At 36.4% G+C, this 17,164-nt stretch overlaps 1 protein-coding gene across 1 annotated transcript in view; it reads right to left on the bottom strand.

Moving 5' to 3' along the window:
• The window catches only part of ELF2 (E74 like ETS transcription factor 2), a 93,574-nt gene extending 76,410 nt beyond the window's left edge, over nt 1–17,164 (bottom strand). Inside the window, exon 1 of the mRNA XM_044680171.1 lies at nt 17,091–17,164. The gene's annotated coding sequence lies outside the window, so the exon portion shown is untranslated. The remainder of the gene's footprint in view (nt 1–17,090) is intronic.

The raw sequence follows: 17,164 nt of genomic DNA, 5'->3' as shown, positions 1-17,164 counted from the left end.
TTAAAATGTCTACCCAAATCTCTCTTCCTAAATGGTTAGATGGGTTAACTGTCATTTTGTAGGAACAGGGTGCAAGAATTAGAAACTATGTTATGCAGTATGATAGAATATTCCTTTAATGCTAGGATCCTAATGTGTAAGCTTTGTTACATGTTGAGGGAAAAATATTTCCTGAATATATCTCTCAAATTATAATGGAAGGGGAAAAAGGTTTCCATGGGGGCAGCTAGGTGGCTCAGTGGATTGAGAGCCAAGCCTAGAGACAGTAAGTTCTGGGTTCACACTTAGGTTCAGGTACTTAGCTGGGTAACCTTGGGCAAGTCACTTATGCCTTTTGCCTAGCCCTTCCTGCCCTTGTGCCGGGGAACCAATGCACAATATTTATTTCAAGATGGAAGGTAAGGGTTTGGTTTTTTTTAATTACAATGAAAGTCAACAAGACCATGTACACATATTTGATTTTCGCATAACTTTTCAGCAATTTATATAGTGTGTAAAGTGAATTCAAGCTTTAATTTCCTGCTTTCTTTCTAGCCAGATTTTAATGTGTGGATTCTGTTTCTTCAAATATCAGGGAAGTCCCAAAAGATGAAGAAAGAAACAATGTCAATCTTGAAAAGGATAGAAATTGGGGGGGGGGGGCAGGGAAAAGGCATATGAATAAACTGAGGAAAGAACAATCATCTAATCTGATATTACTTAAAGCCAGGATTTATGACTCTATTTAACTTTCCTTATTTGAACAAAAACAATCCCTTGCACCAGGATATACATGTCTCTAGCTGCGTCTATCCCAAGGTACTCTCTTCTTCCCAAAAGAAGACAGCAAGAAGTCCCATAATTTGTTCATGGAATTAATAAGAATCTTACCAATTAACACTGGGAGGGGGAAAAGGTGATTTGGGGCCCAGGTAAGTGTTGGAATCATATCTAGTATACACAATGGAGAGAGGCAGAGTGGAGGAGGTGGAAAAGTTGAGAAAAAAAATACAGTGCAGAATTCTGAGAAGCTTAGCTGGCTTAAAGAAATCTCAAGTCTATAAACCCAGGTAAACAACTGTCTGTTGAATTTTTTTTTGGCCCAGATCTGGGATTTCACTGGCATAAAACTCACTGTGGAATGATAGCATTAGCAATTTTAACAACAGGCAATAGTTATTTAACAGCATAATAACTCTGAATTTAGAGGCAGCTAGGTGGCCCAAATTGATAGAGAGCTGGGCCTAGAGTCAGGATAACCTGAGTTCAAATACAGCCTCAAATACTAGCTTGTGTGATCCTGTACAGGTCATGTAACTGTTTGCCTCAATTTCCTCATCTGTAAAATGAGCTGTAGAAGGAAACAGCAAACCATTCCGATATCTTTGCCAAGAAAACTCCAAATTCCATCACAAACATGACCAAAAATGACTGAACAACTTTTGAATTTGCCACAGCCCCTTGCCCAATTGTCCTCTTCTAATTCATATTAGTTTTTTCTTATCTACTGTCTCAATTCCCTAACACTATCTACATTTCTGACATTTAAAAACATAGCACCTGTGTGAGCTACATTTACCTTTGGGGAAAAAAAATGCTGGTCTCAATGTGGGAATTTCTTTTGCTTGACAACACATACTTCTTATAAAGGTTCTCTTTGTTTCTTTTTCCCCCCAGGGGAGGTCACGAAGGGATCAAGGAGAGGGAAAAGGGGGTTCACTGAAACATTTTTAATTCACAGAAGAGAACAGAAATAAGACCAGAAAGAATCACAAATGAGCAGAGCAGCTTACATGTTGAATTTATTTTATATATATATATATATATGTATATATATATATATATATGTATTTTTTTAAGTGAGCTGCACATAGATTTTCGGTTTCATGCACAATCTTTATTTTATATATATATAAATATACACACATATTTATAGCCATTTCATTTGGTGTTTTTAGTGTTTAAATATATAATTTTTTAAAGGAAAAAAGAATGGAAAAATATTGGCCTCTTTTCAGGAAAGGTACCACATAAATCCAATAAAAAATATTCTACAATTCCTTTTTTATAATCTCTTTGCTGACTTCAACTTCCACATTATTAATCCAGCCATTTTTTCTTCTTAACATTTAGGATTTTTTTTTAAACAAAGAAACAAATCTAGTGCCTTCAAAGGGCCCTAGTCGGGCTGTCTAAATCTAAATATCCTGGGAATACAATTCATTCTGATAGCTTGAGTTTTGCCTCCTTAGAAAACTGAAAGAAAAACATTAGACCCCATAAAATAAATGCATGGAGATGGGAATTAAATAAAAATTAATCTGAATTCAATGAACACAAAAAATAAAAATGACAGAAACCTAAGTTAGCTAGGAAATTAATGAACCAAAATTAGGAACTGTTCTTCATTCAATTGCCTGAGATAGGCTATATAATAGGAATGAAAAATGACTACTTACATTTAATTTCTAAAAGGAATTCAAAACTAATAAGAACAGCAGTCAGTATAAGAATCTATCAACAAATTCGGGTAAATCCTTAAGAATTTATTTCATCTTTTACAATTACAAATTATAAACAGAAAGAAAAAAATCATTTAAATCAGGATGCCTACTGAAGGTATATGAGAAAAGGAAGCTACCAAGTACAGCATGGGAACACAAACAGGAGGCAAGTAAGCATGTGACCTATCAAAGGAAATAAGCAAACAGTTCACAGGAATTAGTCATGACTTCTTGCTGTTATCCAAAGCATTTATCGGATATTATAAAAACCCTACACATAAAAAAAGTAACAACCACCAATTCTTTTTCTCCTTCTAGTCTACTTTTGCTTTCCACCTCCAAAAAAAGGGAGAGGGGGTGGGGAATACATCGAATTGGCAAAGATAACAAAGGGGAATATGACAATCATTTGAAAGGATTGTCAAGGACAGGTACACCAGTGTAACATTGGTAAAGCTGTGAATTGGTCCAGTTATTCTTGAAATAATTTAGGATCTCTGTTTATTCTTTGACCCAGTGCAATATCACTACTAGGCAAATACTCCAGAGGACAAAACATAGGAAAAGGTCTTCTATGTACAAAAATATTTATAATAGCATTTTTTTGTAACAAAGAATTGGAAACAGAGCAGGTTCCCATCAAATGAAGAATAGTTAAGAAAAAATCATGGTACGTGAATTTAATCGAATATTATCTGCTATAAAAAAATAGATAGTATAACAGATTCAGAGAAAACTAGGAAGGCTTGTATAATCAAATTGATATAGAAATGAAGTGAAGGGAATAAAACTAGGTGAGCAATCCACACGACCGCAGTAATGTAAAAGATAAAACAACTTTGAAAGACTTTACAACTCTGATCAATGCTTCGACTTCAGAGGAATGATATAAATTTTGATGGATAGTCTCATAAAGAACAAGAATTACATTTTCACACTGCTTGACTCTACTTATTTATTCCGAGAGAAAGTTAGTGGATAGCAATACATAAAAAAGAAAAAAGAAGGGAATCAATTTAACTTTTTTTTTTTTTTTAAACCCTTGTACTTCAGTGTATTGTCTCATAGGTGGCAGATTGGTAAAGGTGGGCAATGGGGGTCAAGTGACTTGCCCAGGGTCACACAGCTGGGAAGTGGCTGAGGCCGGGTTTGAACCTAGGACCTCCTGTCTCTAGGCCTGACTCTCACTCCACTGAGCTACCCAGCTGCCCCCAAAGGGAATCAATTTAAAGATTTTTCTTAACTCCATAAGAAAGTAGATAATAGTTCAGAAGAAGACAAACACAAATAAAAATTTTTTACTCTTCTGTCAAATTTAATACATACTTTTTAAAATACATATATATCAAGAAAGGAAACAATCTAGTCAAAAATAAGAGAATTACTTGAACTGCAAAGTACTAGAAACAACTTGAAATTCAATAGTTGATGAATGGTTAATGTATTGTACATCAAAGTAATGTAATATTATAATGGCATTAGGAAAATAAGGACTAAACCTTTAGTTTCACTGGTATTGAGAACTCTCAAGTGAGGAGACGCTCTATCCAAGCAGATCTGCACCTTCCCTGCAATTTCTAGTCTTAGCAAGTTCCTGGAGGCCCAAGATGTTCAAGTGCCTTCTCCAACATGAGAAAGCCAATTATCAGAAGTAGGACTTGAACCCAGGTCTTCCTTAAATGACTTTAAGCTAGCTAGCTATCTACCACACTGAGTTTCTACTATAATGGCACCACAAATTTGAGGTACGTAAGAATTTTCAAAAAACAAGAGTTATGTGAAACCAGAAAGACCTGAGTTCCAGTGCTACTTCAGACACTAACTCTGAGGAAGTCAACAAAAAAATAGGAATACTACTTGAGCTGGCTGTCCTGAAGATCAAAGGAACAAATGTAAAACTCTTTGCTTTAAAAGGTTTGTTTTTTAATGTTCTTAAAGCACTATGTAAACATTAGCTATTACTATGGATTGGTTGTCATCCTTCTTACTCCAAGGACCAAAATGACATCACAGGTTATCTCTTTTGACTACTGGATTTAAGTGAAGCAGAGCTGGGAAGTCATTGATATCCAAAGGGCAAGACAAAAATCAAGACAACTGGTGATGGCTCAGGTCCAGTGGATGGCCTTGGCTTCTTTGATGGGTGTACAAGATGTTCAAGGAAGGCTATAACTCTGGTATGAGGACCTGCTGAGTTCTTTTCAGGGCTGCTTTCCTCCTTTGGTGTGTCTACCCATCACCCAGCTCTCACCTGTGGTACCAAGAAACTGTAGCATATGAAACAGCCAGATCCCAGTAAACTGTCTTAGCAGGCTGGCTAAACCAGGTTGAGGGTAACCAGAAGGCCTCAAACCCATTGGGGATATAGGGGAATGTCTACCCCAAGCATTTCTCCTGCTGGAATGGACAGATGGGAAAATTTGTTCCAAGCACTGTAGAAAGCTCAGAGTTTGGTTGAACATTGAAAAAGCCAAGGTAATCCACTGCATCACAAGTTATCATTACAATGAACAAATAACAGAATTAGATGACATGGTATAGCAAAAGAGTGCTAGATTTGGATTCACAACATAGATTCATATACTGGCTCTATTCACTAATATACTGAGAGGGCGGGTGATTGATACTTCTCTGGGTCTCAGTTTCTATAATGAAGAAGTTGGTCTAGATGGCCACTAAAATCCCTTGCAGCTCTAAATCTATGATCCTGTATTACTGACAGAGCAACTAATAAGACATTTTGGATATACTATATATATATATGTATATATATATATATATATACATGCATATGTATATACATACACACACAGATATTTTAAGTTCAAACTATTATGTATGCCTATATGCTTTTGTTAAAGTATGTGTCTTTAAAAAAAACATTTACAATGGGAGGAAAAGTTTCCAGCCACAGTCACTAACATCACAAGGATGTCACAATAGCACCTACCTCCCAGGGTTGCTGTGATAAAATGAGACAAAATTTGTAAAACACTTTGCAAATCTTAAAGCATAAATATTGTCATTATTACTTCTACTTTCCCAAGGTAGACTTTAACTAATCTATCTTTATTAAACACTCAATTCAAATAAAGGATGAAAGAACGGGAAGAACCAATAAGAAAAAGTAAAGGAAAATCTGTTATGGTAATGCTTCTATTACAATTCAACTCTAAAGAATTCTCTTTAGTTATTGTTGATATAAAAATAGATTCAGAATCCTTGGGATACAAGAGGATTTCCATTACAGACCAGATCTACTTACCTCATACAGCTATTAACACAACCTAGAAGTCACTCTTTTTTTCCATTCAACAAGTTTAAACTGACAATTAAAAACAAAAACAAAAAAACCCTCTCTGACCAGTCAGTGACTCAACAATTCTACTGAATTTGGAAAACCAAAACAAAGGCCATTGTTTTTTGTGGAGTTGTGGTCTTTTCACCAAGGCATAAGATATATTTGTTATATTATACAAGAATACTAATTTTTTTAAGTTTTTCTAAATCCTGAACACTCTCTTTATAACTTGAAGTCAGAAAATTTAAAGGAAAAGGTAAAAAGTGGTACCAGTTTACATTTTAAGATCTTAATAAAAACTTTGCTAAGGAGCTCCTCTGCAGTTCACTGTCTTCAGAAATGTGCATCTTAATACAGTATCTCCATCCTCCCATTCTAGTTTCATAGGCACTACATGGTTAACATACAGTAGCTATGTTATGCTTAATGTTTATAATGCTTTGCTTAGCATTCGTCTACAATCAAAAAGATCTTTACCTAAATGTTATTAGAAACTACTTATTAACTCATCAACAAGCATTTATTAAAGTGCCAATATGTGCTTGGACATTGAGCTAAAAATACTAAGGATATGAATATAAAAGATGTTCTAGTCCCTATGTTTACGAAAACTTAATTCCTACTAAGGAGATTCAATGTGTTAACATATTAAGTAAAATCTGAATATACAAAGCAAAAACATGGGAATTTTGAGGGAAATACTAACTGGGGAAATCAAGAGATGAATCTTTTGGAGGTAACATTTGATCAGAGCCTTGATGCGGGCTACAGCTAGAGATTTCAAGTGATAAGAGTTGGGTAGGAAAGTATTCCAGCCAGGAGAGCAAACCGTAATAAAGAAACAAAAGCAAGAGACAGAATGTCATCTATGGAAAATGGAAAATGGGCCCAATTGGTCATAGACCAGAGTGGATAAGTGAATAATGTGTAATCAATATGAAAAGATAGGATAGAATTGGATTTTAAAGAGCTTTAAACACCAATCAGAGATGTTTGTATCTTATCCTAAAGACAAAGAGGAATCCTGAAGCTTCCTGAACAGGAATAACAATGGCCAGATATCACTTAGGCATCTGTGCAAAAGATCCTAAGGTTTCAGCTCTACAGCTTAGAAGGGACCTTCAAAAGACTGTCATGCAGGGGCAACTAGGTGACTGTGAATTGAAAGCCAGGTGCACAGAGACAGGAGCTCCTGGGTTCAAATCTGACCTCAGATAATTCCTAGTTGTGTAATACTGGGCAAATCATTTAACCCCAATTGTCTAGCCCTTAACATACCATACTTAATATTCCACATACTAACCAATACTTGAATCAATTCTAGAAGGTAAGGATTTTAAAAATAAAAAAAAGACTATCATATAGTCCAACCCCTTCATTTTAAAGAAGAGGAATCTCAGGCCCAAAGAGAAAAAGTTACTTACTTGTCCAAGGTCACATAGGGAAGAATCAGAAGAATTTGAACCCAAATCCTATGGTTCCGGAGGTAGTGATCTTTCCCTTCTACAACACTGATGGTAGAATAGAGAGAGTAAATTTGGAAAAGACCTCTTAGGAGACTATTACAGTAGTCTTGGGGAGAGGGGAGAAGGGCCTGAACTAAGATATTTAGAGGGTGAGTAGAGAGAAGAAAATGGAAACACAATCAGATGATGAAGTAAAATGAACAAATTGGGCAAATGATTGGAGTCAGAGAGAAAGAGAGAGTGAAAACTTAAGCATGACTAATGTAATAGAATACTAAAGTAGAAAGAAGCTTAGGACAAAATACAACAAACTTCATTTAGAACATGCTGAATTTGAGATGGCAATGAGAATACAGGTAGAGATGTTCAAATGGCAGCTGGAACTAAGAGGAGATTTGTATATAGTTAGGATTCATCTGCACTGAAATGATTTGACTCCTAAGAAGCTAATGAGGTGAAAAAAAGGGGAAGAAAGGAGACTCAGGACTGAACTTTGGGGTGAGAGATGCATAAGGAGTGGGACACTGATGTTTTCAGTCCTTCATTTCTGAAGGGAACCAATGACATCACAGGGTAATAAATTAGATTTAAATGAGGCAGAATTTCACAAAGTCAGCAGTCTCACTCTACCAGTCATCCAAGTCCAGTGGCAAGACAAAAGCCAGGATAACTGGTCCAGAATATTATAGATGACCTCAGCTTCTTCAATGTCTAATCATGGTCTAAGCTTTCTGCCACAAATACTTCTGCCACCTTCATAGTGGTTGGAACAAATTGTTTTTATCTGTTCATTTCCACCAGGGGGAATCTTCATGTGTTTGGGGTAAACATCCCTGAGGCCCCAATGGGTTTGAGGCCTTCTGGTTACCCTCAACCTGGTTTATTGGAGTGTGACTGCTTCACATGCTTCAGCTTCTTGGAGTCACAGGTGAGAGCTAGGTGACAGGTAGGTGGGCATGCCAAAGGAGGAAAGCATCCCTGAAAAGAGCTCAGCAAATCATGACACCAGAGATCTAGCCTCCTGCATACCATATAGAATCGTGGGATATAGATAATGAAACTGCAAAGGAAATTGAGGATAAATGTGATAATGAAAGAATCACAACAGAGCAATATCATAAAAGCCAAAGGAGGAAAATGCATATAGAAGTTAAGAGATAGCAAACAATACAGAGAGCTCAAGGATGATAACTGAAAAAGGGCCATTGGCCTTAAGGAAAAGATTAATGGAGATCTTGTTTGTTAAAGAACAATTTCAGTTAGAGGAATAGGGATGGATGTCAGACTACAAAAGTTAGAGGAGTGAGAAATGAGAAAGGGAAATCAAGAGTGTAAACAGCTTGACTATGAAAATAGGATAATAGCTTGAGGAGATGATAGGATCAAATAAAGATTCCTTAAAGACAGGAAGAATTACCACAGTTTTGTAGCCAGGAGAAAAGGAAAGGTTGGCATTAAAAGAGAAGAGATGATGAATGGTATAAATTCCAGGAAGAAAACAAGAGGGAATAAGGAGGATATGAATGGAGATTGACACAAAAAATATGCTATGTGAGTGTAATGGAATAATATTGCTCCCTAATAACTAAACTAGGTTAAAATGAGCCATTTGTGTGATAATGATATTGTAAAGAAAAAAAAAAGCTTTAAAAGGTTTAAGAACTCTCAATGCAATGACCAACAACAATTTCAAGACTATGATGAAACAGGTTACCATCTTTTGAATGTGAGGTGATTTGTTTTGCTCAACTATGCACGTTTCATTCTTCAAGGGTTTTATTTTTCTTTCTTTAAACTTGTCAGGAATGAGAAGAGAGGGGTTGGCAAGAGGGGTACCAAAATGGAAGGGGTGGGGGGGTCATTAAAACATTTTTTAAGTGTACAGAAGAAACCATAAGAACAATCAGCAGGAAATACAGAAAAGCAGTATGGCTTTGAAGAGATGAATTTTTGTATAGTTGGAGAGAGAAGGAAACTTATATGTGATGCACATTTGCAACTACAGATAAAATCCTCTTTTTCTGTTCTAAGTTCAGAATTTGTTTTTAACATAAAGCAAGAGGATGGTAGAAAAAGCTGAGATGATTTAAAAATAAATCCATCAGATTTATATGTTGTTCTCCAAAGTCAAGAGTAAGAAAATCACATTTACAAAAAAAAAAATTTTTAATACCATCTAAATAGGATCATAGATTTAGGGCTAAATGGACCCCAAGAAGGTCACCTAGGCCAGCTCCCTTATTAAAGGCTCATAGAAATTTGCCTGAGATCATACCGGGAGTTAAGTCCTGAGATAAAATTTTAACCCAGGCCTTAAACTTCAAATATAATGCTTTTTTTACTACATAATGCATCAATAGGAAATGTTTAGTCTTTTAATTAAGTAATAAGTCATCCTACTTGGATCTGTTTAGAATGATGACAAAGAAAATGGAGAAAAGGTACTAATTCTCACAATAACTGAATATAACTCACATCTCTAATCCTTTTAGCTTTACAATATATTCTCCATAACAACTGTTCGGAAGTACACTATACAAGTATCATTATTATACAGAAGAAAAATTGAGGCAGAAACATTAACTGGAGATTCAAATCCAGATCTTGTGACTCTTTAGATCAGTATCTTTTCCACTAAACCACATTATCTCTCAAATGTCTGGATGTGTACTAGATAAAAACCAAAATATGACACTAATTTTTAATCCCTTTGAAAAATATGTCAAAATTTATTCAAGGTTTTAAAAACTGGATCAAAATTTTAAGAATCTGGTAAAAAGATTTGATATACTTCTTGTTAAAGGGGAGACTATCTAAAGTTACTCCAGAACCTTCATCTAAAATCCTAATATAGTAGGCACCCAGCAGATATTCTATAAATACTGGTTTATTTAGTAATATACAAACTTTGTCCTTTTATGTGCCAGGCACTACACAAATAAAATCAAATTATTACTTAAGATAGATTATCTTGATTATATAAAGACTTTGTGAAACCCTTAATTTAACATTTAGATTACTTACAAAATAAAAAGGATGAATATTTGGTGGAGTAGAAAGATGGAACATATCAGTCTCGCATACTTATATAAGGACAAGATTTCTACTTTCAAATTAATCAACAATAAATCATTAAGGTAGTAGACATAGTGTGGAAAATTAGTTTTACAAGTTGGTAACAAGTACACTAATGATTTATTTAAACACTATCTTATAGGGGCAGCTAGGCAGCACAGTGGATAGCCAGGTCAGGAATTGGGAGGACTGGGGTTCAAATCTAGCCTCAGATACTTCCTGGCTGTGTGACCCTGTGCAAATCATTTAATCCTGATGGCCCAACCATTGGCACTCTTCTGAAAAGTGATACTAAGTCAGAAGGGTATGGGTTTAAAAAAAAACCAACAACAATATTCTAAAACAAGCAATGACAAAAGACAAATTATATTTTTCTTGAAAATCAAATTTATGTACTATTATTAATTATAGAATGCCAGAGGCCCATTATGATCATTATCTAACAGATTCAAAGTGACATGGTGTATATATAATAGCATAGATATTTTTCCTTTTTGTAAGGAAGCCATCTTGATTTTTCTATTAATGCACATATTGTTATATCAAACGAAATTTCCTAAAGTGAGTATGTACTCAGTGACTCAGTTCATTATTAAAAAAGCTTTAAATAATATGAGGACAAATATAATTTATAAAAGAGATTATAAATTTAAGGCCTTGCCCCATAAATGAGGTAAGACTAGTAATCATTTTTCACATCTTTCCAAATTTCCCTACTTTTCAGTGACCAAGCATGAATAAATGAAAGCAAGTGCATCAGATAAATTATCAAATAGATTATCATAGACAAAAAATGAGAATTTCTATTTCTTAAAATGTGAGAATTATAATCTACCAATGAAAATTAACTCAACTAACCCAGAGTTAAAGGGAAATCAAACTCGCCTATTTTTAAACAAATCATGAAGGCACTAAAAGACATCAAACAATAAACCAAAAATGATTTTTTTTTTTAAAGTTCTGGCTCTGATCCTATCCCAAGTTTTCTCCCTGTTATTTTTATTTCAGAGCAGGGAAGAAGAGAGGAAAGGAAAAGAAAAGGATAGCTTGGGGATTTTAGGGCAAAAGTAATTTAAAGTTATAAAAAATGTGGATAATAAAGAACAATTGAGGCACCGCTTTCTCATCTTTGGAAAGACAAAAGATGCACGCCCTGTGATTACTAAAAGAAAATTTCCCAAGTGTGTAACTTAAGATATAATTTTACATGATTAGAGATTTATGACAAAAGTGAGTTGTTTGAATAGAAATTTGAGTCCATGGATGACTTTAGATGTGTTCAACCAGTCATACAGATATAAATCAAAGCGTTAGAAGCATTACTAGGAAAGTGACCCTTTAATGAAAACTGTTCAATGTTCAATTATTTTAACATATTTATGAGGTTGTAACAACAGATGATTTCTAGTACCAATATAATTTGGCGCTTATATATTTGCTCAATAAAACTTTGCCATAAATATGCCTAAAAAGCGCTCTTCAGAAAGCTGTAACATATACCTAGTAGTGCTTATTAAAATATTATTATTATGTATATTCAATTTTTTTAAAAACTCCAACTAAAATGAAATTTCTTGCAATGTTAAAATATATCATACCTCAAGCATAGCATTGGCATTGGTTGAAATGTGTGGACTAATGACTATAGAACAGGAAATGCCAGATAGAACTTGGTATTAATAATGAAATATCCCAGAAACAGTTATCCATTTTAAAAATACTACAGAAAATTCTGATATCCAGTTTTCATATAAATTTTTTTAAGATCCTACTTCTTTTAAAACATGCTTCAAATACACAATAAACTTCAATTTAAAGGATGAGTTCATTGTGGTGCAAAAGAAAAAGCAATGTACTTGGAAAGAGAAGATCTAAGCTCAGGGGGCAATTTATAGAGCACTAGGTCTGAAGCTACTCGGTTCAAATTTGACCTCAAATTATTCCTAGCTGTATGACCCTCTGCCTTGGAACAAATACTTAATATCAATTCTAAGTAAAGTATGGGCTTAAAAAATTTTTTTAATTAAAAAAAAAAAAAAAAAAAGACCTATGTTCACATTCCAGCTGAGATTTACTAGTTGTAGGATCTTTCAAGTTTTCTCATCTGTAAGTTAGTAATGACAACATCTGTACTACCTATGTCACTGAGTTATTATAAGTACTTTATAAACAAAGCACTATACAAATATAAGCTATTAAAATATTGCAAATTATTATGTAACATAGCATATTATAATTTTAAAACAAATATTAATTAGGGATGACTAATTTAACGAATTCTTTTTCTATGCTCTTAGAATGGAAACTGTGACTTGTTCAAACTTTTACACAAACACATTCTATTATATGCACTAAGGTTCAACTTACATTGAAAAATTTATAAAATACCAGCTATTTCACACTAAAACATATAAAACCTATTCCTAGAAAAATTTCCCCTTAAGTCTATCAGCAAAAGAAAAACATTTTCTTATTGTCCCACCTCAAATCTGTCTGAATAGGATACTTTTTTTTTTAAACCCTTAACTTCTGTGTATTGGCTCCCAGATGGAAGAGTGGTAAGGGCGGGCAATGGGGGTCAAGCCCAGGGTCACACAGCTGGGAAGTGGCTGAGGCCGGATTTGAACCCAGGACTCCCGTCTCTAGACCTGGCTCTCAATCCACTGAGCTACCCAGCTGCCCCAGGATACTTTTTAAACCAATGTTATGATCTGTTTAAAGATTTTAAATTTTATAACAAATGCTGATTGATATTTTTTGAGTAAAAGCATGTTTGAGAAAGATGTTATCAACAAGATTCTTACCTACTACTCTGATCATACTGCACTAGATATCTAACAATTATTAGGAAGAATTAGAAGAATTCTTAAGGAAGAAACAGAAGGGAAGAAAAAAGATTTGTATCTTAAAGCTTTGTATACCCTAAAAAAATTTATAGGAAACTGCACATAGATGCTATTTTTCCAACCCAGAAAATGTTATTCATGTTATTCACATTCTGAGCTAGTAATTAACATTTTGGGGAAAGCCTCTGAAATTTCTGTGTTAAAATTTAACATAACTATATTTATTTCCATCTTATCTAGTACAGCTTCTAATGCAGATTCTGACCTCATATAAATACATTAATGACACATTATTACTCTATTTTCCTATTTTTCTCTCCCTTTATAACCTAATCTAAATATTAGATAGCAGCTAGCAATGGTATGAATATAGCTGTGCAATCATTTCAAAGGAGTTGGTTGAATAGACTAAGTGTTGGATGGAATTTTTAACACTCTCAGGCTGGGACATCTAATACAACCCAAACTTAAACAAGAACCTTCTATAACACCCCAATCCCCACAAGTGGTCACCTAAAAAACCTCTACTGGAAGATCTTAAGAGATGGGGGAACTCATTAAACAGAATGCTGGTATTAATAAATATTACAGAATTAAGTTTGTATTCAACTTACAAAATGTAGTATTCTATTGTGAATAATGTACATACAACCATCACAAAATGAACATGAACTACTGAACATATCTTTGAACATTCAAACTCAAATATGTTTTATTCTAAAGTACTTGGCTTTAGATTAGTATCTTTTTAATATAAAATTTACTCCAAACAAGGAAACGTTCAATTGTATTTTCATTTTTCTACGTAACTACAGTTTTCTGAAGCCCCAAAATGATATTGTATGAATGGCTGTTTTGATTGCACAAAAATCAAAATTTTGAGAAGGTATAATTTATTATGTATGCAAATACACACACAAATTAATATAATTTGTGAGTGTGTTTATATATACACACCTGCACACATACATATAAAATTAATGTAATTTTCTAGATGCAGTGAAGCAGTTCCTCCATCTCATGAAAAACAGGATAGGGACTAAGGTCAGAGAACTTGACCAGTTACTCAGTGGTGTGACCATCAGCAAGTCACTTAATCTTTCTGAGCTTCAGGCTCCATATTTGTAAAATGGTTTGATTAAATGATTTATAATTTCCCTTCCAGTTCTAAATCTTTGGCCATTGAAAAGTTACTGCAAGATTAGGGAAGCATCTGAATTATTTGTACATTTGGTCATTCATCATCATAATTCATGACTACTTAAGCAGCTGAAAGAAATTCAGTTTTTTTTTTTCCTCAGAAGGAAGCTGTGCATGAATTTTAGTTCTCTATCTTCAACCCAGAATTCTCGGAAGTTTCACTGGGCTACCAGATCATCTAGAGAAGTCCCACAGTCTTAGGACATGTCAGAAATCTTCAGATCCCATTTCAGAGAAATCTTTGGGGACAAGTCATGGATTCTTCAAGAAAAAATTGTCTTATAGCTTTCATAATCTTTTTTTTTTTTTAAACCCTTGTACTTCGGTGCTGGCTGGAATGCTGTGACTTTGGTGAGACTGCTTTCATTATCTTATTTAGAAATCTATGTGGTGAGTTTAAAGACTGAATCTTCCTGGACTTTTTTTTTTTAATTTTTTTTTTAACTCTTAACTTCTGTGTATTGGCTCCTAGGTGGAAGAGTGGTAAGGGTAGGCAATGGGAGTCAAGTGACTTGCCCAGGGTCACACAGCTGGAAGTGGCTGAAGCCGGGTTTGAACCTAGGACCTCCTGTCTCTAGGCCTGACTCTCACTCCACTGAGCTACCCAGCTGCCCCCCATAATCTTTTTAAGAATTAGTAAACAGCCACTTTGTCCCCACCACCCAAAGGAGTCCAGAGGGCCTAACATGTTACAGCAATAAGAATAGCCACAATCTCCAAACCACCTCAGTGGTATAGCAATGACTCTAGCAAATGAAATCAACTCAGAAAGTGGCAAGTGGAAATGATTTTCTTTTTGAGACCAGATAGGAAGCCTATATATACAATGAACAGGTAAGACTTAGAAAATAGTGATATGTTCACTTAATTGCTAACCAAAGGATGGACCTAGTCTGTATACTCAAGATGGAAATGCCTGGGGGTCATTTAACAATCTTTCTGGCAGCCCAGTATAGTAGAAAGAGTCCTAAACACTCCACTGTGCTAGTCAGAAAATCCTAGGTTTGAGTAGCAAGAGTTCTAACACTTGACAGCTATGGAATAGTGGGCAAGTAACTTAATCTGAACCAATCTCCCTATTTATTAAACAGGATTAATGTTTGCATAACCCTATAAGCTTTTCCGAAGAAAATGCTTTGTGAAACCTTCAAGCATAACACACTATTTATAGAAAATATATGTAAATCACATAAAACATGTAAAATTATCATTGTAAAAATCGTCACCCATTTCAAACACAGGCCAAATAAATTACTGCCCCAAAAAGTGCTAACCTTTCTTTACTATTCAGAATTTCTAATATTTTGGTAATTTTTATACCTTCTTCATCCTCTTGACAATCAACTAGTAATTACTGACTGCTTCCAAATGTTAGCATTTGGTTGCATTTCACTGCTGGCTCAGTTTCCATTCCAAAATTCCTACTTCTTTATTTCAAATTATCCTACTTCCAATAAATTTTTAACATACTTACATCTGTACTAAAACACTTCAGTGATTCGAAGGACAGTGAACATGAATAAGGAGACTTAGAAATAAAGAAAAGTAAATCTGATTAGAACTATGCTTACTGCCCATCAACGGATTACAATTTAACACCTAGAGCTGATGTGAAACATTCAATTTCGTTGAATAAAGCTGCAGAGAAATATCCCTTATTCCCGTGGTAAACTAGCAATCAGGTTCAAAGAAGTTCCTGCCTAACCCTTGTTATTTAGCTACCAGCAAAAAGAGCCACAAAGATGCTAGCACAAGACAAAACGCAGAAGCAGTGCAGAGCCAACTGCTCTAGTAAGTCTTTTCCCTCTTTTAATTAGCCCCCACATATAAGATACCCAAAAAAGAGCAAACAAGGCTCAATGGCAAAGGGGTCCCGAGAAAGTTCCCCTAAGGCTCAGGATGGCTTTCGCCTTCCCTCCCCACCCCCCACCTCCAAAGTTTTCAGGACAATTCCTGGATATCCGAGGAAGGAAAGGAAAACCCCGCACTCGCGTAGAGACGCTCAGAGCGCCCTGTCACCGGCCTCCGGGGTCCCGAGAAGGGCCCTTGGAGACGCGTTTCTCCGGGTCTGGTTTTGTTTTAAGATAACGAGATTTTGCAGTGAGTCACCCGCGCCCCGAGAGGCGGGGAAAGGGCACGGCCGACTCACAACCTGCCAGGCTGCCCGGGGAGCCCGAGGGGGCCTGGGCCGGCGATCCGGGGAACTGAGCTTTAGAGCGGAGCCGTCGCCTCGCTGGGCTGTCCCGCCCCGCGAGCTGAGCTGCCCGTCGCCCTCCGCCAGGCGCTCGGCTTCGCCGCCACCCCCACCCCGCCACACTCACACACATTCACTCTTTCTCTCTCATACACACTCTCACTCTCTCATACACACAACACTCACTCACTCTCCTCGAGTTGGTTTCCTCTGCCTGACCCCCGCCCTGCCCCAGGACTGAAGACTCACGGCGGCGGCGGCGGCGGCGGCGGCGGCAGCAGAAGCGGGACATAAACATATCAAATCAAGCTCGCACCCGGCCCATCCCCCTCCCGCCCCGGCTCCCCAGGCCGGGGGCATTCGCCCCTCGCCTGCCCCAGGGCCCAGCCGGCCCGGTGTCCGCGCCACAGCTCCGGGAGCAGCTCCGAGCCAACCACACGGGCGGACGCGGGGCGGGGGGGGGGGAGGGTGGAGCGTGAGCCCCCATTCTCTCCCTCGCTCCCCTCTCCAGCTCCTCCCTCTTACCTGCGAGTCGAGTCCCCGCCGAGGGCCGCCGCGCCTCGGTCCCTCCCGGCTGGGCCGAGGGGCAGCCGCCGCCG

Source organism: Gracilinanus agilis, chromosome 6 (genome assembly GCF_016433145.1).
Source record: "Gracilinanus agilis isolate LMUSP501 chromosome 6, AgileGrace, whole genome shotgun sequence".
In the NCBI taxonomy this organism is placed as follows: Eukaryota; Metazoa; Chordata; class Mammalia; order Didelphimorphia; family Didelphidae; genus Gracilinanus; species Gracilinanus agilis.
Note: the sequence above shows the minus strand (reverse complement) of the source record. Positions and strands in the feature narration are given on the sequence as shown.